The sequence below is a fragment of the Parasteatoda tepidariorum genome, chromosome X1, assembly GCF_043381705.1.
Source record: "Parasteatoda tepidariorum isolate YZ-2023 chromosome X1, CAS_Ptep_4.0, whole genome shotgun sequence".
In the NCBI taxonomy this organism is placed as follows: domain Eukaryota; kingdom Metazoa; phylum Arthropoda; class Arachnida; order Araneae; family Theridiidae; genus Parasteatoda; species Parasteatoda tepidariorum.
Window position 1 is genome coordinate 23,745,179 of NC_092214.1, and position 24,849 is coordinate 23,770,027.

The 24,849-nt window shown below is 28.3% G+C and overlaps 1 long non-coding RNA gene across 1 annotated transcript in view; it reads left to right on the forward strand.

Annotated features, from left to right (window-relative positions):
• LOC122269691 (uncharacterized) overlaps positions 1–21,866 on the forward strand; it is a 45,976-nt gene extending 24,110 nt beyond the window's left edge. The window contains exon 2 of the long non-coding RNA XR_006225328.2: positions 21,673–21,866. This is a non-coding gene — a long non-coding RNA (uncharacterized lncRNA). The remainder of the gene's footprint in view (positions 1–21,672) is intronic.
• Positions 21,867–24,849: the final 2,983 nt, after the last annotated feature.

The window sequence follows — 24,849 nt, forward strand, 5'->3', positions numbered from 1 at the left end:
ATTATAGTACGCGATATTCCAATTGCTAGTTAAAAATTATTCAGGTATTCCGTTTTTTCATTTTTCGCTTTTGTACACTAACTCTCATGCATATCAACGCACATCTGCTTTTCTTTTCTTTAAAGTTTTATTTAAAAGCTTTCAGAATTTTATTAATGTAGCTTCTGTTTTAATGACGGTTTTCATTCAGATCTGCATAAAACAGTAACAAAATAGTGGCAAAAAAATCTTTTTAGCGTGTTATTCGATTCGATCACGGCAAAATATAATGCAACATAAACATGGCATTAGATTAATCGTTTGGAAAAGTGCACCAAAAATCTAAATAATACAAACCGAAATCATCGATGCGAGGTGTTATACCTGAGGAATAAAAGTAGATCCAAAATTTTGTACTAACTAACCAAAAAAAACGCCCTTAAGGTTGAGGATCACTTCAAAAAAGAATTTATTTTGATTAAAGGAAGATTTAGAACAGAAGTGCTTTGTTTTTGATAAATTATGAAAGGAAATATACAGGGTGTTCAGAAAAGACTGCGCTTAATGGATAATTTAGAATACTTAACTTAAATGAAATGGAAAGAAGTATACACATTGAGGGTCGCAAATTAATATTTAGCGAGGAGAAAGCGAAAACGTTATCAAAATTTGACAAATTATAGCAGAGGAAGAAGGGTGTAATAAACATCATAGCAAGTGTAACTAGTAGTTGAAACTTAAACGTGTTTCAAATAATCTTTTTCTTCTTTCTGCTTCCTCCCTCAATCAAACCTTATTGTTTATTACACCCACCTTCCTGCAGTGTTATTTGTCAGATTTCGAAAGCTTGTACATGCTTTCCTCAGTTAAATAATAATTTAAGACAAACGATGTGAATTCCATTTTGTTTTCAATAAAATTTAAAGAATTTGCTTTCATTAAATTTTAAAGAATTTGCTTTCAATAAAATTTAAAGAATTAATATTTTTGCAAAGGATTCTAAAAGTACATATTAAAGGTGGTTTTTACGGAACACCCTGTATTATTTCTCCACAAGAGTACAAAACTTTGATTGTAATTGAAGTTTGGAGAAATAATTTGCGTATTGAAATGAGTGGTAATAAGCATAGTAAAACAAGCGAAAGATACATATAAAGACTTGAAAATAACATAAAATGCAGATAAAATAAGTTTCGTATTAGTTTGTTTCATATTAGGTGAAATGGAAAAAGGTACCTGCTTTTAGAGTACTTACTGTAATTTTATTGATTGCTACTTGTTTCACAATAGTTGTACCGAATATTATGGTTACACCTCATTTTATTAGTTTAGTGTGCACTTATTAAATAATAAATAAACATTCCTCCAAGCTCCTTAAAATGTAAAAATTTATGAATTATGATTTTATCATCATAATATCTTAAGAGTATGAAATGATTCAATCTTTGAAACGTCTGTGACATATTTATGACAAAGAGAATGTTATGGTAAACATGAAAACATGTCACACTGCTGTTTCTAGGTAAATGATTAATATTCTTGCCAGATGTCTGTTTACATTATATTTCTATCGGTAAATAAAGAAAATTCAAATCCTTGTTATTGAAAGTAAAAGAAATCACGTGGCTATACCTTATGATAAGTGACATGATAGTTAAAATATGTCACATGATTTATCTTTCAAAAAATCATAGCTCGAGTCTAGACAATAAAAAGCAGCAGACAATATAATTGATAGTATTAGACCATTTTTATGATAAATACTACTGGTAAAAAATATTAAATATTTTAGAACATTTTTAAGAATGCTACAGTTTGGTATTTACAACTAAATTATTTGTTTCATTAATAAAAATTAATGTACCTGTTAAGGGTCCTATTCTAGCATTAAAAAAACCCAACTTTTTGCCTGTTAACCTATCGAAAATTATACAAACGTAATTTTTTTATTAGGTTTCTAATTAATACCTTTATATACTTGTATATAAAGGTATAAACAAGTTTGTTTTATTTTAATAATTAAAATTTGTTCTACTGAACCTAGTTACCATAGTTTAAGTAATTTTTAAACTTTTACATTGAAAAAACGTAAGAGTAAAAGAAAAAATACTTATAAACTTAAAATTTAAAATAAAAAATATTCGAAAGAAAAAAAAACATTAAAAAATATTTGTTACTTAAGAAATTAGTTACTTAATAAAAAAAATTGTTTTTTATAATTCTCCATAGATTATTATGGAGTAGTAAGTAGAATTCTTTTTTGTCTGTAGAAAACACTTAAGTATAGTATGTTTAGTATATTTTTAGTACGCAATATATATTTTGATAACGCAACTTGATTATTTAAGATTTTTTTGATATTTATTTTTTCTTTTATTCAGTTTTATAAATTTTCTGAAATATAGCTTGTAATTAGCAGCCTTACACAGTTCTTTTAAGGAGCTACGTATTATTAACGGAATCACCTACAATACATCAAGAGTATTTTTGTTACTGAATGCATATAAGATGATATTTAAAAACAATGTACACAAAATTCGTAATCCGATTATAGTTATTCTTTTTTTCAACACGCTATACTTTTGAGTCTTTTTAAAGATATGCGTGTGTTATAGTTTGTAAACTGTAGAGTATGGATAATTTGAGGTAAACTATTCACTGCCACGAACTTTAAGGAACTTGAATTACCAAAATCGTAAGTTTTAGAAAATAAAAAAATAAAAAAAATTTTAAATTTCAGTTTTGTATATTTAATTGAAAATAGAAAATTTCCACACTCTCAAAAAACATCAGTTCAATGCTTTACCATAATAGCGGTATCTCGAACCATATTAACAAGGAAATGTGCTGCAACTTAAATAAGGTGGTAAACTGAATCTTGCTTCCGTTCAAGTTAAAGTACAATATCATGAAACTGCATGTAAAAAGTACGATAAGCACCACAGCATAGCACCACATAAAGGTTGCAGCAAATTTGAACGTTATATAACGTTTTTTCACTGGATACGATTGTTTAAATACCCGACTTTTAAAATTGGTCTAAGAAATCTCCCACCAGTACTCTGTATGACTCTTGAAAAATTAGGAGTGACACAGAGCATTGACGAATGTACTGCACTAACAGTTTTCAATTCTATCGTTCAGAAGTATTGGGAAGCTAGACAAAAGTCAATGGCATTTTTTATTTACATTTATTTCTTTGCATTTTATACACATTTTTTTCTTCACATTCTATTGGTCAAGTGTCGAGTATTATTAAAAATATTTAAATGAAAAATGTATGATGACCAAGTCATTGAATACATGCCAATGAAAACCGCATTCTTTACAATAATATTCTTTTCAAAATATTCTACAATGGTTCCTTAGTTTTCCGTTTCTTGCCTCAGAGATTGAAGCAATTTGCAATGGTACTGTTTTTAAGCATCATAGCTTTGTAGCACCTCTTGATTCATGGTCTTTTGTATGTAAAAGCATAGTTAGAATCCTATCTTAAGTTTATTCATCCGCATTTGAATGCGAACCTACAATATCTTTGGTTAAGATGGCTTTTCAAGGAAGTTGTAGTAATTCTTTCATGATTTGTGCATGTGTTGGTCCTTATTTTTTTTAACTAGCTGATTTTTTTTCTTGTTCTCGGATTTTGGCAAACTCAAACAATGGTTATTTGAATTGCTATACCTTTTTCTGTACCATAATACTATAAGAACTTGATTATTACTGAACAATCTCTGGTAGGATCATTTTTATCTGAAAAAGAAAAACTACATAACCCTGAAGAGATTATTTAAAAAATATGACATTTTGTTATATAAATTGAAAAAAAAATAGTTTTTCTTACAATCTAAAATCTAAGAAATTGTTTTTTCCTAACATTTTTTTAACTTTTCATTTTAAAATAGCGACGAAAGTTTTTATTAAATTCTTTTGCTTCTTGCAAAATTTTCCTCCATTCCTTTGCATTTGAAAATTTCTAGATCCCATTCTAAATGAAATCCTGACTTCACCTCTCGGAGATATTTAATACATTTTTATTTAATTTCTATTCTTCGAACAAATTATGAAATCTCATTTCAACCGGACAGTTTTGTAACGTACTTGTATAATTAACTAAGAAGCTTTGATTCAAAATGTGTAGCATTAAATTTTGTGCCTGAACAGCGAGCAGTCTAGATGAATAGGGGAATGAGTAGGGAAAAGACAAGTGAAATCCCCGAATGAATGCGGAGGGTAATCGGCAGAGGCAGCTCCCGTAATCCGAAGCATATTAGGCCAAGCTTCTTTGCAATCACGCTTCCCAACAATGAGTCCTCTTTTTGCACCAGTCTCCCTTCGGGTGTCAGTTAGCCTTTTCTGCTATGCTTTAGAGTCATTTTACATTTTGAATTACTTATAAAATGAATTATTTTATTTCAAAAATGCTTTGAGATCACAATTAAAAATTAAGAGCTGTTGAATAAAATCGATAACTATTATGGAAACAAAGTATTAATTCATATTGCTGCTAGTAAATTTATAACGGCAATGCAATTTTTTTGCACCAGTTTTCCTTCTGGTGTCAGCCTTTTCTGCTATGCTTTAGAGATATTTTACGTTTTGAATTACTTATAAAATGAATGATTTTATTTCAAAGATGCTTTAAGATCACAATTAAAAATTAAGAGCTGTTGAATAGAATCGATAACTATTTTGGAAACAAAGTATTAATTCATATTGCTGTTAATTTTAAACAACTAGTAAATTTATAACATCAATGTAAACTTTTTGCACCAGTTTTCCTTCGGGTGTCAGTTAGCCTTTTCTGTTATGCTTTAGAGATATTTTACGTTTTGAATTACTTATAAAATGAATGATTTTATTTCAAAGATGCTTGAAGATCACAATTAAAAATTAAGAGCTGTTGAATAGAATCGATAACTATTTTGGAAACAAAGTATTAATTCATATTGCTGTTAATTTTAAGCAACTAGTAAATTTATAACATCAATGTGAACTTTTTGGACCAGTTTTCCTTCCGGTGTCAGTTAGCCTTTTCTGCTATGCTTTAGAGATATTTTACGTTTTGAATTACTTATAAAATGAATTATTTTATTTCAAAGATGCTTTGAAATCACAATTAAAAATTATAAGATGTTAAATATAATCGATAACTATTTTGGAAACAAATAATTAATTCATATTGCTGCTAATTTTAACAACTAGTAAATTTATAGCAGCAATGTAAACTATTCTAAATTTGCTATATGTGTTTTCGAAAAAATATCGAATTTACGTATTCTATAAAATGGCTAGTGATTAAACAGGTTGTTTCTACGAATATAAATGTCTGTTGTTCTGCAATTTGAAATAAATTTTGATAGATTGTCTGTTGATATTATACAGACTTCTAACACAAAGAGAGAAATATTAATCCTTTTGAATTTTGATATTAATTCCTTCGTAAGTAAAAATCTGCTTGAAATGAAAATAAAATTTTTTGAATTGTCTCTTGAAATTTGTGTGGATGATTCATATGATATCTAGACTTCTTAAAGGCATATCTCATCGCATCTCTGAACATTTCTGGTGAAAATAATTTAGCTAAAACGAAGTAATTTCAGAAAAAAAACATCTTTTCGTATTTGTTGATGTTTAATAACATAGTTTTATTTTTTTTCATAGATTCTACACATTACAAATTTCATTTCCAAAAAGAAAGTGGATATTTAGGGGTTGTAACAAATTTATAGATCTCTTCATAACAATTTAAGGAATCCTCAATACAGTATTATAAATTTTTAAACATGTTAAACCTATTATGAGGTTCACATTTATTATAACACGGTGCTAAAGGGAACCATGTTAATGTATTTCTTAAATTTGATTACACAATAAAATTGTTTTAATTTGTACGAAAAATAGTTCGATTTAATTCAGTAACTAAGGTTGTAGCTAATTTTAAGCATATTTATGGTTCAATATGCAACAATGCTCATATAATATGGCTCAACATAAAACTGCTGTCTGAGAGTGTAATGAGTTCTTCAAACTGTTACAATTAGAAGGGAAGTTTTCTTTAATTAAACACTCTTAGCCACTGATAGTCTATCAATAACAGGGTCTAATCTATCAATCAAAGATAGATCTTGTCAATCTTGAATAGTTTGGCATGTAATGAAATGTTTTATAGTTTGTATCGTTAACAGAGCAAAAAACTTGGTATCTAATATTGAAACTTGATGGGATTTAATATTTTCATTTCCTCAAATTTAATCTGAAATCCAAAGAAAATTTTTTTAAAGAAAGGGAAAGAAAAAACCTATGAAAATAAAATTCTTCACAGACACGAAATATGTGTCGTACTATCATCACTAACATATAGAACAACCTCTTCCTATTGCGCTATCAGAACATCACAGTAACTACAATCTTTTTTTTCTGACATGCAGCACATAATTTTTGGAGAGTAAAAATCATAGAAGCTATTTGAGTGGCATCAAAATAAATTACATATTCGAATTCCAAGTCTTAAAAATCGAAACTAATATTTATTAGGTATCAAGATTTTATAATACTTTTTTTTGTCTGGTGGATTTTTATCACTTGTGAGATCAAAGTAGGCATGACTTGCAAAAAATTAAATAAAAAAGAAGAAAACTTCTTTGGTATTAAAATATGCATGCATACATAACGAGAAAAATCATCTTCGATATTATTTCTTTCTTTTTTTCTTTTTGAAAATTATGCATGATTTCGAGTTTTGTTCTTTTCGATTCACCATTTGTAACTTTGAAAAAGACAAACATTATTAATAAATCCTTTTAAAATAATGTTCATGATATTGTCTTTTATTCGTATTGATCATTATAAGAAGTGAATTGGTATGATTCAAGTATTTTAATATTTTTACAAGTTCTGATCTTTTCTCCAAACTAATTTCAGCAGCACACACAGTATTTATAGGAATTTACTCCCATACTCTCTCTATAGCACACAGAAATTAATTGAAATTGGTGAATTTAATTTCATTCAGTTTCAAAAGTATATACCCTACTTTAAATGAAGCAATAAATTAAGATCTGGAGAACTTGAGGGGTCATTTTCTTTTGGCAGAAAGCCAGATTGTCTCGACAGCAATATTGGGCTATTTTTTAAACAGGGAAAAAAAATCTGGTAAAATTTCCGTATTGTATGGTATGGCAAAAATATTCGGTATTTAAATCATAATTTCTCAGTTCATATGGTAATGGTTCACCGAAAATTCCAGTTTTCAAAATTATAGCTCTTTTTACCACACATTTTGTAAAAAATACTAAAAGTAAAAGTAAATTTAACCGAATAAATGGTTTTTATGTCATGCTCTAAGGTATCATGATAAAATTATCAAATCTTGCCTCATTTATCAAATTTTATCACGTATTATAAAACATTATTGTTACGTATATAAAACGCGTATTACGTATTACGTATACGTGTTTTATAAAACACGTTTTATAAAACACGTATTATAAAACATTATTGTTAATTTTACCAAAATCCTTATCAAAGCGCTTCGGTAAGAACTACCCAGCTTTTCAGTACTCCCATATAACCAGAAACACGGTAAATGTTACCACATTTTAGTAATTTAGATCGTATTTTTTCTCTCAGTGTAGTATGCAAAGGGGCACGATCTTCCTGATTACAATAATATTAGTTCCTGTGCATAGTTTTGAGATTGGGCAAAATAACTCTTTCATAGACTTCAACGCTAATTATGACACACTTTTCTATGAAACTCAAAGGAAGTTTACTCTTTTTGAAAAAGATTCCCAAAACATTGTTATCGATGCGTTTTCAAATTTAGACACCAATTTCTCAAAGTTTGGTATGTATTTAATATATATTGACCATGTCCATAATTGAATATTTTGGGGATTGGTCCCTTTGTTCCGGAACAAAATAATTTTTTTTAGAAATGGATTAACCCCTCTCCAAGAGGCCATGAAAGAATGCTATCACTTTCTTCGTCATTAATATTTTTAAGAAATGCAATATTTCTTACGTTTTTCTTAAAAGCTTTGCTTGAAAAGTACTAGTTTTAAGTATTTCATAAAACTATATGCCTTTATGCTTTTTGTTTTACGCGTATGTTATGATACAAATTCTGTGGAAGAACTTATCGAACATTCCATGCAGAATCGGCTCAAGTAGGTGAACATGTATTTCGAACAATCATATTTTCAATAGGGCCGGGGTAGCCTGGTCGGTAGGGCGCTGGGCCCATATCCAAGAGGTCGTGAGTTCGATCCTCGCCGGCCGAAGACTCCCCGTGTAGTAAATGGTGACTGATGCTCGTTAAATCTGTCGAGTCTCAAAGTCCTCCATGTTCCCACAACAAATCCAAACCTCTGGGGGTACTGATCTAGGAGTTTCCTTGTCTTCTGGATTGGTTCAAAATTACAAGGCTACGGAGTTGAACGTAAGTAGTCGTAAACCCATGAAATTGGGTCGGTTGTTCAACGACGGTTATAAAATAAAATAAAATAAAATCATATTTTCAATCAAAAAAGTAATCAAACGGTCACTAATTTGTTTATGAACAAAGAGTTTTAATTAGATTAATAAATAACACAAGGAATTTTTCTTTTAAACATTGAAACACTTATACAAAAAAAATTAAATTAAATTAACTCTTCATTATTTCTTTCATCATCTTCGCGAAATTTAAAAAAAAAACGGTAAAATTCTTATGCGGTTAAATTTAATTATAAGTCTGTATTATACTCTTAACTAGTAAGTTTTTATTTTCGATTATTATAAAGAACTAATTTTTCCTAAAAAAAAAGACTCTGCTTTGAAACATTTACTTTTAAATGAATGAAAAATTATTAATCTTTGAGAAGCTTAAAGGAAGAAGGTTCTGAGCGACATTTAAAGTAAATTTAGAAACTATTTAATTTAGAAATGAGAAATTTAGAAGATACACAGCATTAAAAACTCCTTTTTAACGTCATTTTTTTTAATAAAAATCTTCTCTTTCTTTTAAAGTCATTTGTTAACTTTCTCACTAATCTTTGCAATTATATAATTCATTCATTTAAATATTTATCCTCATAAATACTCCTTAAGTGACGTTCAAACATCACGTAAGCACATTTTTGGTCATTTTGGATGCCTCACTTGTCATCAAAAATAATTAAATCACTGAGAAAAAGAGTATGATCAAATTTTTTAGAATACGATAAAATTTTCGTGTTTCATGTTCTATGGGAGCATCAAAATACTCAGTAATTTTTACCTAAGCGCTGTGGTAATGACTTTGGTAAAATTAACAATAAAATAGGGTTTAACAATGTGTTATAAAATTTGGTAATTTTATCATGATACCTTAGAACATGGCATGAAAACTATTTATTCAGTTAAATTTACTTTTCAGTTTTGTATTTTTTGGAAAAGATGTGGTAATAAGAATTATAATTTCGAAAACCAGAATTTCCAGCAAACTGTTACCAAATGAATAAAAAAATTATCGAATGAATGGTTTAAGCACCATATATTTTGGTATTATTAATCTTTTTTTATTACTAGAAATGTCATTAAAAACAGTACAGGCAGTTTTACTAGAATTTTTTCCTCCGTGATCTAATTTCAAGAATTTCAGGATTAAATTCAAATAAATGATGTGACTTCGCATGAAACAAAAGTTATGCTTTAATTCATTCTAAAAAACTCTTTGAAGAAATTTTTATCCAATTTTTTCCTTTCCCAAAACTAACTTTTATTTAAAAGCGTTCCGATTTCAATTTTTACCAAATTTTTGTTGCATGTTTTGCTTTTAAAGTTTGAAAATTGAGGGGTGTAATCTCACGTAAGCATTGCATATACCTCTCCTCCCCCTTTGTCAGCAAAAATAACCAATTCACAAACTCTCTCCCTTTATTATGTTCTTACGTAACATTTGAACGGCCCCTTGGCGTTATTTTATCTTATATCAAATATAATAAGCCAANTTAACACTAGAAAGACGGAAAATTAGTATATACCTATATTGCCCAAAAGCAGTCAAAATGACTGGATTGTGAATGAGCAAATAAATTTGTTTAAAATTAATTTTTAACATTTTCTTTATTGTTTACTGTTATATAGCAAGTTAATAGTAAATATTAGCAATAAAAAAATTATATGTTGCACAAAAAGTCACAAAATTCTAAGAAATTGTGTCACTATATACACCTAATACTATATACACCTACTATATACATACAATGTCACTATATACACCTTTTTCTAATTGAAATTAAAAGCAGTCAAAATGACTTCCTTAGGCAATCTAGTGTTAATAAATCCTTTTAAAGTAATGTTCATGATGTCGTCTTTTATTCGTATTGCACTGAGAAAAAATGCATGGTCATAACTACTAGAATATGGCAAAATTTACTGGCTATATTTCTGGCTATATGAGAACACCAAAAAACTTAGTAATTTTACCGAAGCGGTTTGATTATATTTTGATTTTATTTAAGAAAAGAAACAACATTCTATAAAAAATCATTATAACAAGTGAATTGGTATGATTCAAGTATTTTAATATTTTTACAAGTTTTGATCTTTTCTCCAAAATTATTTCAGCAGCACTTATAGGAATTTACTCATATACTCGCTCTATAGCACGCATAAATTAGTTGAAATTGGTGAATTTAATTTCATTCAGTTTCAAAAATATATACCCTACTTTAAATGAAGCAATGAATTAAGATCCGGAGAACTTGAGGGGTCATTATCTTTTGGCAGAAAGCCAGATTGTCTCAGCAGCAATATTAGGCTATTTTTCAAACAGAGACAAAAATCTGGTAAAATTACCGTATTGTATGGTAATGACATTACTGGCGAAGAAAAATCTGGTTAATAGAACCAAAATGTTAGGTATTTAAATAATAATTTCTCCGTGCATATGGTAACGGTTGACCGGAAATTCCAGTTTTTGAAATTACAGTTCTTTGTACCCCACATTTTGTAAAAAATACTGAAGTTAAAAGTAAATTTAACCGAATAAATGGTTTTTATGTCTTGCTCTAAGGTATCATGATAAAATTATTAAATTTAACCTCATTTACCAAATTTTATCATGTATTATAAAACCATGTATTATAAAATCATATATTTTACCAAAATCCTTACTAAAGAGTTTCAGTAAGAATTACCCAGATTTTTAGTATTCCCATAGCGCCAGAAACGCGGTAAATGTTACCACATTTTAGTAATTTAAACCATATTTTTTCTCTCAGTGTAGTATGCAAAGGGGCACGATCTTTCTGATCGCAACAATATTAGTTCCTATACAGTTTTATATAATTTTGAGATTGGGCAAAATAACTCTTTCCAACATCTCTTTTTCATAGACTTCAACACTAATTATGACACACTTTTCTATGAAACTCAAAGGAAGTTGACTCTTTTTGAAAAAGCTTCCCAAAACATTGTTATCGATGCGTTTTCAAATTTAGACACCAATTTCTCAGTTTGGTATGTATTTAATATATATTGACCATGTCCATAATTGATTATTTTGTAGAATTGTGCCGTTCTTCCAGAACAAAAGAATTTTTTTTGGAAAGGGATTAACCCTTCTCCAACAGGCCATAAAAGAATGCTATCACTTTTTTCATCATTAATATTTTGATGAAACGCAATATTTCTTGCGTTTTTCTTAAAAGCTTTGCTTAAAAATTACTAGTTTTAAGTATTTCATAAAACTATATGCCTTTATGCTTTTTGTTTTATGTGTATGTTATGATACAAATACTGTGGGAGAATTTATCGAACACTTCATACAGAATCGGCTCAAATAGGTGAACATGTATTTCGAACAACCTTAATTTCAATCGAAAAAATAATCAAAAGGTCGTTAATTTGTTCATGAACAAAAAGTTTTAATTAGATAACACAAGGAATTTTTCTTTTAAACATTTAAACACTTACACAAAAAAATTAAATTAAATTAACTGTTTATTATTTCTTTTATCATCTTCGCGAAATTTAAAAAAAAAAAAAAAACGGTAAAATTCTTATGCGGTTAATTTTAATTATAAATCTGTATTATACCATTAACTTGTATGTTTTTATTTTCGATTATTATAAAGAACTATTTTTTTCTAAAAAAAAACTCCGTTTTGAAGCATTTACTTTTAAAGGAATAAAAAATTATTAATCTTTGAGAAGCTTAAACGAAAGAAGGTTCTGAGTGACATTTAAAGTAAATTTAGAAACAATTTAATTTAGAAATTGGAGATTTAGAAAATACACTACATTAAAAACTCTTTTTTAACGTCATTTTTTTAATAAAATTCTTCTCTTTCTTTTAAAGTCATTTGTTAACTTTCTCACTAATCTTTTCAATTACATGATTCATTCATTTAAATGTTTATCCTCATAAATACTCCTTAAGCGACATTCGCATTTTTGGTCATTTTTGGACGACACATTTTTGGTCATTTTGGATGCCTCCCTTGTCATCAAAAATAATAAAATCACTAAGAAAAATAGTATGATCAAATTTTATAGAATACGCTAAAGTTTTCGTGTTTCATGCTCTATGAAAACATCAAAAAACTCAGCAATTTTTACCCAAGCGATGTGGTAATGATTTTAGTGTAATTAGCAATAAAATAGGGTTTAACAATGTTTTTATAAAATTTGGTAATTTTATCATGATACCTTAGAGCATGGCACGAAAACCATTTATTCAGTTAAATTTACTTTTCAGTTTTGTATTTATTGGAAAATATGGGGTAATAAGAACTATAATTTCGAAAGCCAGAATTTCCGGCAAACTGCTACCACATGAATAGAAAAATTATCAAATGAATGGTTTAAGCATCATATATTTTGGTATTATTAATTTTTTTTATTACTAGAAATGTCATTAAAAAACAGTACCGACAGTTTTACCAGAATTTTTTGCTCCGTGATCTAATTTCAAGAATTTCAGGATTAAATTCAAATAAATGATGTGACTTCACATGAAACAAAACTTATGTTTTAATTCTTTCTGAAAAACTCTTTGAAGAAATTTTTATCCAATTTTTTCTTTTCCCAAAACTAACCTTTATTTAAAAGCGTTCCAAATTCAATTTTTATCATATCTTTTGCTACATGTTTTGCTTTTAAAATTTGAAAATTGAGGGGTGCAGAGTCTTACGTAAGCATTGCATATACCTCTCCTCCCCCTTTGTCAGCAAAAATAACCAATTCACAAACTCTCTCCCTTTATTATGTTCTTACGTAACATTTGAACGTCCCCTTTGTCGTTATCTTATATCAAATATAATATGCCAAATTTCCAGCCAACTATAAAAATATTTATTTTAAGCACTTAATGTAAATTTCTCAACAAATTAATCTTGACAACACAAACTTAAAACTATTCAATTCACGAAAGTTTGAAGCTGCGAAAGTATTAGGCTAAATCCTTCGAGAGCTATAGTTACTCTTACATTTTCCTAATTATGATTAAAAGTCTGCAGCGTTCGTTAATCTTTCGTAGAATAAACATCGCAAGGTTTATTATTTGTATGTTTTTGCCTGTTCATATTTCTCATATTTCGTTCTTTTGTTGAACCAAGAAAGTGAGTGCTTGGAGCAACGTGCCTCATAGATCACAGAAGGTCTTCTTCCAGAAAATTTATACTAAAGAATAGATGGAGAAAAAAAAAAGATTTATAGCATCAGAATTACGTTGCTTGTGACGACTTTTAAACTTTAAAGAGGGGGTGTCAATTTTTCCAGCTAGAAATCGGATGATGGCGTCAGAGCTGCAGCTGTGACGCAGCGATGACGTCAACTGCAGTCCCATTGATCTTCGTTGCTATTCGTTGATCGAAAAAAGAGAGGATTCTCATTGGATGATAAATTAGATGATTTTGGAAATGGTATTTTAAATATAAAAACAAAAAAAAAACTGAGAATTCCGTAATATTTTTTAATATTTTAATTTATTCAGAGGGACAAAAAATCTGCTGCTTATCGTAAATTAATGATGCAAGGAGAGAAAACTTTTTTTTTTATAACTACATATTTCCAAGTTCTTAATGGTCCATTTCTGCTCAGTTAAAATTTTAAGTACGTGACTTTAATATTAGTTTTTAAAATTTCAATCTGTGGAAAATATTATTATTCGAGATTTATTAAAAGCTATAAATAATACTTCTGTGTTTATAAATCGTTTGTCTGATTTATTTTTTTATCATAGCAATAAAACGACTTTTTTTTAAATTTAAATCTTTCAAAGATGGTATTAAAGGTTTAGTAAGAGCTCTAGAAATTATATGTATATTTATAAATCGTTTATTTAGTAAAAGATCGTTGGTAGATCCTACTTTAAATCACTGGATTTTGTTAAAAATAAAACAAAATCGAAGTATTTTAGTGTGGAATTAGTTTATTATAGTATAACTTTGTATTATAAACCCCGGTATTCCAAAATATCTGATCTATAATTCAAATTTATCTGATAATTCAAATTTGTATTATTTCTCAAAAATTATAAATGAAAAGCATTTTTGCAAAAAAATTCTAAAGGAACTACAAGAAAAAATATTCAGGGAATAATTCAAAATGAAGCAAAATTTAGATTTTAAATAAGGTGAGGATCATGTAAAATCCGACGATAAAATAAATTCACATAATATCCTTGAGTACTTGAGATGTTCAAATGTACGGTTTAAAAATCGTAAAAACGTGATATAGATTTACACAGATTTGCGCTGCTATATATTATCGAAATTAATGCATCTGGAGTACATCTTATGAACTTATGAATTATAATATATCTGCTATATACTATAATTCATGAGAAGTTTTGCGGTTTTCTCCTCCATGTAACGCAAATACGGTTTAGTTTAATCAAAAAGTCCCCCATGAATTCTAGTTTGTCCCAATGCTTGATCCAGGAGTTCCTTTGTATTCATGGTTGGGCTCAAAATTACAAGGCTACGGAGTTGAACATTTATAAACGTGAACTTAGAATAGTGTCGGCTGTTCAACGCCAGTTATATTGTGAATAAAATTAAATTTGGTCATCTCATGTATTTTTTTCTTTTTAAATGATCACCCAAATATCGATACAACGTGATTAACATATTGAAAAGCACAAGTTTTACTTTTGAATATAAGGAAAAAAATCGCGTAAAAATCTATTACTTTCGGAATTTTGGATAATATATAAATATTCTGTAACGTGAACAGTCAATAGTTGGAATAGCAAGGTTCTATTGTACATATTTTCTAACAATTTAGAGAATAGTCTCAAAGTATTTCGTACAATCTAAATTTTCTTTTATTAATTTCAGAATCCCATTAATTACAAATACTGTTCTTAAGGTTGCATGAATTCTAAAACGCTGTGTTGTCACGTAGATGTTTTTATATTTAAGATGCAAAATAGTAAATATTTTAAGTTATAGAAAAAAAAATTCACATCTATTGCTAGTACTAATTTTGCAAATTATGTATTGTGTTTCAGGGATGTAAAGGACTTAAAATCACAAACGTTTAAATTAAATTATTATTGTAATTTAAATTTATTGATTTTATTTATTGTTTAAATACACAAATAACTTATATTTAAAAAAAAATTCAATATGAACAAAATAAAGTGTTATTTAATTAAATTTAATTAAAAAAATACTTAAAGAAGCGAATTCAAAAATGATAATGAACTTGTAATTGAATAATTGGTTTATACAGCTACATCAAATTTAATTTTGCAGTCAAGAATTTGAACTGGTAATATTTTGATGTGAAACATTATCCCCTAACTCGCGTTTTGTTGATAAAATTAAAATAACAAACTATTATTTATATTAAAATAAAAAATGAAAAATAAATATGTAATTTAAATTTACATGCTGACACTGAAAGTAAATTAAAAAAGTAGGAAAAAAAAGCCGCAATGAAAATGAAAATATAGCAACATTAGTCTTTGTTAATGTTAAAAAAAAAGAAGAAAGATTTAATGAGTAATGTACCGTTTACCGTAAGAGACATGCAGTAGCATCTATTTTTAAAGATTATTTTATCATAAGTTTAAAATGCTTTTCGACTGCTAGTACGTGGTGCCATAAAAGTAGATAAAGTGAATAAAAGATGATCAGTTATGGCAATTTCTTATTATAATAGTAAATCATGAAATTAAAGCAATAATCTGTAACAACCTATTGCTGAGGAGTACATGGAACTTAAAACCTCACTATTTCGAGACCAACAGCATGATGTTAGCGATGTGCACAGCTTGCACTCAAGTCACTTTTACTGTCAAGATTAGCTGGCCACCGGAGATAGAACTCCAGTTCTTCTCTATGACATGACAGTTCATTACCTACTAAGTCAACGCTGCTTAGTTTTATTATTTAATTATTTAGTTAAAATTTCAACTGCCGATCTTCTATGAGTCACCTGATAAAAAAAACCACTTGAAATTCAAAAAATCGAAAGTTGAGATTTCCGAGCCAGTATGCAGGGTGTTCCATAATGATCACTCTCATTATATATTTTATAATCCTTGTCATCAATGAGGTCAAAAAGTATACACCTTTAGGGTCCCCAATTAATGTGTTAGCGAGGAAGAAGTTAAGACGCTATCTAAATCAAAGGAATCGCTGCTGAGAAAGATAGGATTTGAAAGATCTTTACCTGTTTGATTGATTACTACAGATCTTCTGATTTTCTGTTTGATTACTGCAGATTTCAACTCCAGATCTTCTATGAGTCACCTGAGTACAAAACACTTAAAATTCAAAAAATGGAAAGTTGAGATTTCCGAGCCAGTATGCAGGGTGTTCCATAATGATCACTCTCATTATATATTTTATAATCCTTGTCATAAACGAGGTCAAAAAGTATACATCTTTAGGGTCCCCAATTAATGTGTAAGCGAAGAAGAAGCTAAGACGCTATCTAAATCTAAGGAATCACTGCTGAGGAAGATAGGATTTAAAACATCTTAACCTGTTTGATTACTGGAGGAGATAGAGAGAAGGAGAAAGTCTTACAAATTTCATTGGGTCTTCAAACTGGTTTTTAACAAGGATTGTAAAAATTTATATTACTGAACACCATTGTCTTCGCCAACATCTTCTATCCTACCTGTGTAATAGTAGTACAGAAATCTCAACTTTCGATTTTTATTTATATATTTATTATTTATATATTTATTATTTATATATTTATTATTTATATATTTATTATTTATATATTTATTATTTATATATTTATTATTTATATATTTATTATTATTATTGGGAATTTAACGAATCAGGTAACTCATTTAAGATCTGCAGTTGAAAGTATCGTTATAAATATTAAAACAACTCCATTAAAAAACATTTTCAATTGGCCATTGATTTAAATTCTTCGATAACTTTTCAGTTTATAGGTTTTATTGATAAGAAATTTAGTAATTTTAATTTTTTATTTTTGCAGTTTTTAAAATTTTATTTTTCTAATAAATTTGTCATAATTATATTTGAATTACTTTAGCTTAAAATCAGTTGCTTTTCTACACAAATACGGGAGCAATCGATATTTAAAAAATAAAAAAAAGCAAGTTTTACCTTCTGCATAATTAACGTATTAAATGTTATAAATTTAAAATAATAACTGAGTATGTATTTTTGTTTTTTTAATCAAATATTTTACTGATTAAATTTCTTAAAATATGGATGTTTGAATAAATAGATTATAGCACTTTATTTTCATTTTATTCTTTTAAATACCAAATTTATGATTTTTACTGACAGATTTTACTTCATTGAAAAGATATACAAGAAAATGAATCCCGCTGAAAGATACTAAAATTAGTTATCATTAAATGAACAAATATATTTATTTATTTACTTGTAAGAAATTTAGTAAGGAGTTAAAGTGCAAAACAATTGTATGAGATGATTAAACTTTGTTTCCAAGTTCAAATAATTAAAAGATTTTCATTTAACAAAAGCATTAAAGAAACGTTTGGAATTATATAACTGACAAACTTTGGGTTTTCATGAACAAACTGCAACAAAAATTTAACAATAAAAGTAGAAAATGTTGGGTTCAAAAATGTTTTGCGAGTTCACCTTCATTAACATTTTATTTCCTTATTTTAATACGATGAGGTAGCTTGACTGAACTCCGCAGCAACACATTTGCAACTTTGTAGCAAATTTCTTCCTAACCGCTGCTTAGCAATTGCTTGTAATTCCTTTGAAAAATGTTTCTGGGCTAACAAATTAATGATGCTTGCTGAAGTTCTAGAAGAATTACTAATATCTTGTCCTGCAGATTTTTATCTTTTGGTAAGACTTTTGCTATAGGATCTCTGATCCGCGTTTATCCGAAGTATTATTAGAAAGTAGAATTTTTCTTCCTCTACTATGTATTCAAGCCAAAGTGCATTGTAAGAAAAATAAAAATACCAAATATGCTTATGAAACGACTATTAAGCCAGTTCCTAAGTTAATAAATGCTGACGTAATAAAGGAAAGGGTAGAAATTGTTTTGAAAGTTATGGTTTGGACCCAATATAGATACCTGGATAAGTTTTATAGTCATCATCTAAAATTTACTGGGGGGGGATGAGAGAAAAAGTGGAAAAGTTAAATATTATTATCGAAATAACTTAGGTTTTTTTGCTAAGTATTTTTACCTGAAATTGAATGACACCAATATCAAGTCGACAGGATTAATAGTCTAGGATTTATAAGGAATTTAGTAATCATGAAGTATAAAAAAGTACAATTTTTGATTTGATCTATTAACGTTATTTAAATTCTTTTTAACTAGTAAAATATTATTTTCTATGCATTTTTATACATAATTGAATGACACAAAGCAAAATTAATGGGATTTCCAGTCCGAAAGTTAGTAATAGTATAGTTAGTATACATGAAAGTATAGTTTTGTACTGACATACGTGTCTTATGTTATTATATAGAAAAAGAAACATGGGATCCTATGTATTGCCGTACGTATGGAATCCTATGCATTGTACATCAAATAGAATAAGACAGAAGACAAGTCAAGAGTTGATTACATGGTCGACTGAAAAAAATGAGACTAATAGTTATGAGAATTTTAAGTATTAAAAATTATAATATTTCACTAAGATGTTTTTACGCATTAAACCCTTATGAATTTGAATCTATTAGTTCTATCAACTTTTTTGCTACTTTATTTAATTAAATGTAAAGAAGTTGTTTAACTAGTAGCTCAGTTGTCTAGATAGCAATGCTCATTAGCTTGCATAAATGAAAAAAATTGTACTTTTTATGCATGAAACTTTTAAAACTTTTAAATTATTTGTCATATATACTTGATTTTTATGTTATTCAATTTAGCTTAGGATTAAAAATGTTTAGGATTCAATACTCTACTTGTCGATATAACAGTGTAGGCGGTGAAGCAGTGTAGGTGTATAACAAAACCGTACTTTTTATGAATAGCTTTGATAACTTTTAAACTATTAGAGATATTGATTTTGTTTTGCTTTCATTCGATTTAGAATAAAAGTACATAGAATTTAATAGCTTACATATCTAGATAGAAATTTCAATTGAGTAAAATTAAAAAAAAATTGTATGCTTTATCTTACTTCATACTCATTAAAAAATGTGTCGAAATTTTTATCTAACTTTTTTTCCTTACTAAAATATTTGTTTTTGTGCTCAAAGCAACATAATGATTTAATGAATAACTAGGATTGTAAATAAATACAGGGTGTCCGAAAAATATGGAAACTATCAACGAGAAATACGCATTGGTTTAAAAGTAAAAAAATACACATGTGAAATATTTTCTAAAGATTTGATGTCGAATGATTTGATGCCTAATGATACCAAACTCGACCCTCAACCTCCCACTCTCTGAAGATAGATCGGGAGAAACAAAAAAATCATGAAAAAGATCCCAATTTTTTAATTGCAAATTTGGATTCTCCAGAAAAATATACCCCAATGTAACTTATAAGTTTTTACGTTTTAGTTTACCGATGGCGCTGTAATCGCAAAATTAAAATTGGGTACAAATCGTTTAAGATAGAAATATCTCGAAAAATGCATCTCATATCGAAAAAATAATATTAGGATATTTCATATTTCGAAAAACCTATCTAATAGCACTAAATGATATTTCAAGTTACAAAATCAGACGCAAAAACCTCAAAATAAGGAAGAAAAGTGACAATCTAGGAAATATAGTCTCAGTAGTTTATTTAGAAAAGCGATCGAAATGTTGAATTTTTTAAATTAAAATTTAACTTTTAGTGTATTTTGTCATATCTCTGGATTTATTTAAAAGAATCAAAACAGTTTTGCTCACAATTGTTGTACAATTTGCAACATTTTATATTAAGATAGTCCAGTTTAAATAATATATTTTAATATTATTCTTTTTTTAATTCTTCTTCTTTTTTTAATTTAATAATGGTCGAAATCATTTCGAAATGTAAGGTACACAAATTATTACTTCACTTTAAACCGTAGTTTTAAATGAAAGGAAAACCAACATTTGAACAGAATTGGTCTAAAAATAAATTTTGAAAATAATTTTCTTTTTCTTCTTTTTTTTGGTAAGATTTTGCTCAAATTTTATACTTTTCGTTTAAAATCAGATTTTAAAAAAAAAAATCTGAAATTTTAATGAAATTTCCAAAAACCTACCTAGATACGAAAATTCAAACCAACGACTTTTTTAAAATTTGATAACTCAGAAACGTTTTGATCGATATCCTTCAAATTAATCACTAAAGAATCCAAACATTCATGAATCTACGAAATTATGCAAAAAGTGAATTTAACGTTAAGTTGAAGTTAGCACTTAACTTTCAACATCTCTCGCATTTAAACTATCAAAAGATATTTTGAAGATTGTGGCAACCTCCCTTCCTATTTTGACGATCCAGAGTTCAAATCCGTCGGAAAAAAAGACTTTTTAGGAAAGGTACGCTTTTGTGTTCAATTTCGGAAAAATTTGCGCAGAAATTGATTAGCTGATTAAGCTATCAGTTAATAATGTTAAAGCCTTTCTTTAAACCATTAAGGTAATATGTGGAAATCTGATCATTTGATGGTTTGTGCGTCATCATTGAAGTTATGATAGAATTCTGTAATGCAGGGTTATTCATAATTCCTTCCGCCTGTAAACGTCATTTTTCTTCACTACAACTGGCTTCGGTGGTACATGCTACTGCCATCTACCGGCAACTGCTTAAATTAAAACTTGAATACTTTCGGAATAATTTCATATGTTCTTTTTTGCCATATTCGTCTTCGTTTTTTTACTATAACGCTTCGAAATCCCGGAGGGAATTGTGAACAACCCTGTATTATAATTATTACTAATGTTATTATTAATATTATTATTGTTATCGTTATTATTTTGAACACAGTACATGCAAAATTTGAATGCACTCGATCGAATAGTTCTATTTATGAAATTAGTTCTATTCTATTAGTTCTATTTATGAAATAGAAATTTAAAAAAGACATAATTGTTTAGCAACTATTTGATCCATTTGAATTTCGTCATAAAATTACAGAGTTAAAAATATTCTAAAAAAAACGAAACTTGGTGAATTTAGTCGAAGTGCAAATCAATGAATAAATGTATCCTGTGCATTTTAATGAAAAATTTTATTATTCAATGATTTACAACATTTCAAACCATTTTGCGTTAAATTATGTTTTTGTATTTCAGGTCAAACTCAAGTTAAAAGGAACTGGTGATGCTCCAAAAATATTGCTTGTTTCCAATCTGAATCACGTTACAAATCTAATTATCAAATATTCAATTAAATGTATTAAAAAGATTTAGTCTCGTTCATACAGATGTTCTTCATAATGGTCATATTGTCTATTAATGGTGAACTAAAATAAAAAAATTTAAATATCCTTTTTGATGTTCTTACTGTTACAGTGTGTCCCAACTAAATAGAACCTCCTTGATTTTTTTTGTCATTACTGGAAGTGAAGAAAACGAATGCAAACGAAACATATATATTAAGAAATTCTATATCTAAACATATATTTACTAGGAGTGACTCCCTCTCCGCTTTACTTGGACAGGAAAAAAACAACAGCAAATAAGTAAAAAAAAGAGAGATAAAAGTGCCTCATTGAAATAAAGGCACATCTATTTATAGCTAATATATTCGTCTTATTTATATATGACTTGAAATATATGATGTTGCGTACCATTTACTAAACGCTGGAGGACATTAGCATCAATATTATCTCAGGTTTCAATGATGTCAGCCTTCTGTTCTGCTGCAAACTGAAACTTCTACTTTTTGGTATATATAGTCCTTCTGAGGATAGCCCTCACGTTTTCTTAGGAATGTAGATCAGTTAAAAGGGCAGACCATTCATGGTATGCACCCTATTATCTAAAAACCAACATCCTGAAGAATTTGCAACGTAAATGGAAGCATTGTTCTGTTGGAAAATCTGACTTGAGACTCCTATTTTCTCGGCAAATCACGATAAATATATTTTTAGAATTTTTTGACCATCGGCGCCTCTATACAACCTGAGTGAGAGGCTATATCCGATACCTTCCCACACAATTCTCCATCTTGCTGAATAACAAAGAAGAAACTTCTTTTACCGTGTAAAAACACACAAAACTGTCATCTTAATTCTTTTATTTTCTACTCTTCTTTGCTTGTGGATAGCTTTCAACATGAGCTGCTGCTAATTTTTTTCTATCTCAAATTTCTTGTAGGATATATAAAACGAAACATGAAATTCTCCAAACAAACAGTAATGTAGCGGATCATAAATGCTATGGAAAGGCTTCGATTATTCCAGTAAACTTAGCGTAGCCTTTCCCTTTGGCGACAGAAAGGCTACCGATTACCAAAAAATGCTACAGTCTCATTTACAGGTTTTGAAGGGGGAATAGTCGACCCAAGTCACAATTTTCTACAAGAGAATGCCTTCATTTACCCTGCAAAATCTTCAAAGTAATGGTTTTTCGATAATAGGTTGCAAGACATGAATGGCCTGCGCTTTCTCATGACCTCAATCCCCAAGATAACGTGAAAGGCTATCCTCAGTAAGGCTGCATCGATAAAAAAAGAAGCAGCTTCAGTCTCTGGCCGAATTGAAGGCTGTCATCATTGAAATTTGACATAATATTGATGCTATTGTCTTCTAATATTCAAATTCCTTATTCAATAAAATTCTTTCTTATTCAAATAAAACAAGTATCAGTGCTTTTTGTATAAATGATTTTGCATCAAATGTGCTATATATTGAATAGCGAGAAAATTTTATTAGAGAAAAATATAATCATAGTTAAGTTCAGAGTAGAGTTTAATGGCAAAAGATCGGCCATATGAGTCATTCTTTGCCTAATGTAAATGATATTACATTTTTTAAGTAAGTGTAAATATAATCTAGCTCAAAATAAAAGTCTGGGGGGGGGGAATGGAGAACCATGGAGAAAGTCATGAATGAAATTGTAAATGCAAATAATATATTTTTGCAAAAATAGTAAACTTGTATCAAATTATCAAACTACACACGTATCAAACTATACACGTGCGGTAGCAAGTTATAACTCTGAAATATAATTCCAAGTGCTTTATGGCATAAAATAAAAATTATAAATACTTAATAAACTATTTAACCAATTTATTCCCAGCTTTATGTTTTTCAGAAATGAGAAAAATGTCTTAAAAGAAAAGAGGTTTTACCTTTATGTTAAATTATGTAGATAATTTCTTCTATTTCTTATAACTTCAATTTTAAACAAAAATCATTGCTGCAGTACATTAAGTTCAAATAAAGAGTTTTGAATAAAATATGCTTGGTATTTCTCAAGAACCACAATTGATGTGTATTTTTAGAATCCTATTCAAAAATGAAAACGAAACAAATTGTACATTGGGGGAGGGTCGAAAATTAATATTTAACAGAGGAAACAACAAAAGCGCTACCGAAATCTGACAAATCACAGTACAGGAAGGTGAATTTAATGAACAGTGAAGCAAGTTTGATTACGGTAGGAAACAGAGAGAAGAAAGATGATTATTAAAAACATCTTCAAGTTTAATCTCCGATGTTTATTACATTTTGCCTTTTTCTATTGTAATTTTTCAGATTTTGGCAGCGTTTTTGTATTTTCCACGTTTGAATATTGATTTGAGACCCCAATGTGTACATTTTTCTGTATACTTACACAATGTATTCCACATATAATGTATACAGCTTACGAAACATCCTGTATTATGGATATAATTGTCTTCATAATTCAAGGCAAATACCGAAAAGATAATAATTTTATTATCAATTTATATAAATTCGTTCATCTATTTATTTGTACTTACAGAGTATTTTGCAATTACCACCCTTAATATATGCTTTTAGAATCCTTGACAAAAATAAAGAAAAAGAAGTATTCACATTTGGAATCACAAATAAAATATTTATACAAGGAAGAAATAAAAACACTTTTGAAGCACATCTAAGAAAGGCGGCAGTGCAAAATAATAAAACCAGTTTGATTGCCTGATAAACTTTGGGGGTGTCTCTAATAATTGCCTCTCAACTGTTCTCCGGCAAACTCATTTTATCTTTTGATGCTTCACTTTCTCACTATAGATACGATTCGTTAGATTTCAATTGCTATTTCCTTAATTTAAATTATAATTAGCGAACATTTGCTTTTTAAATTCCTTTTCGACAACCATTCTAAAAATACACAATAAGAGAGATCATTACAGAACACCTCATATGTTAAGTTATTTCTCAAATTGATAGATTAATCTTTGTTTCAAATGTTTCGCTTTCTCTAATTCTTTTGCTAGAAATGTTAGCCATATATATATATATATATATATATATATATATATACGAAATGAAGATAAAA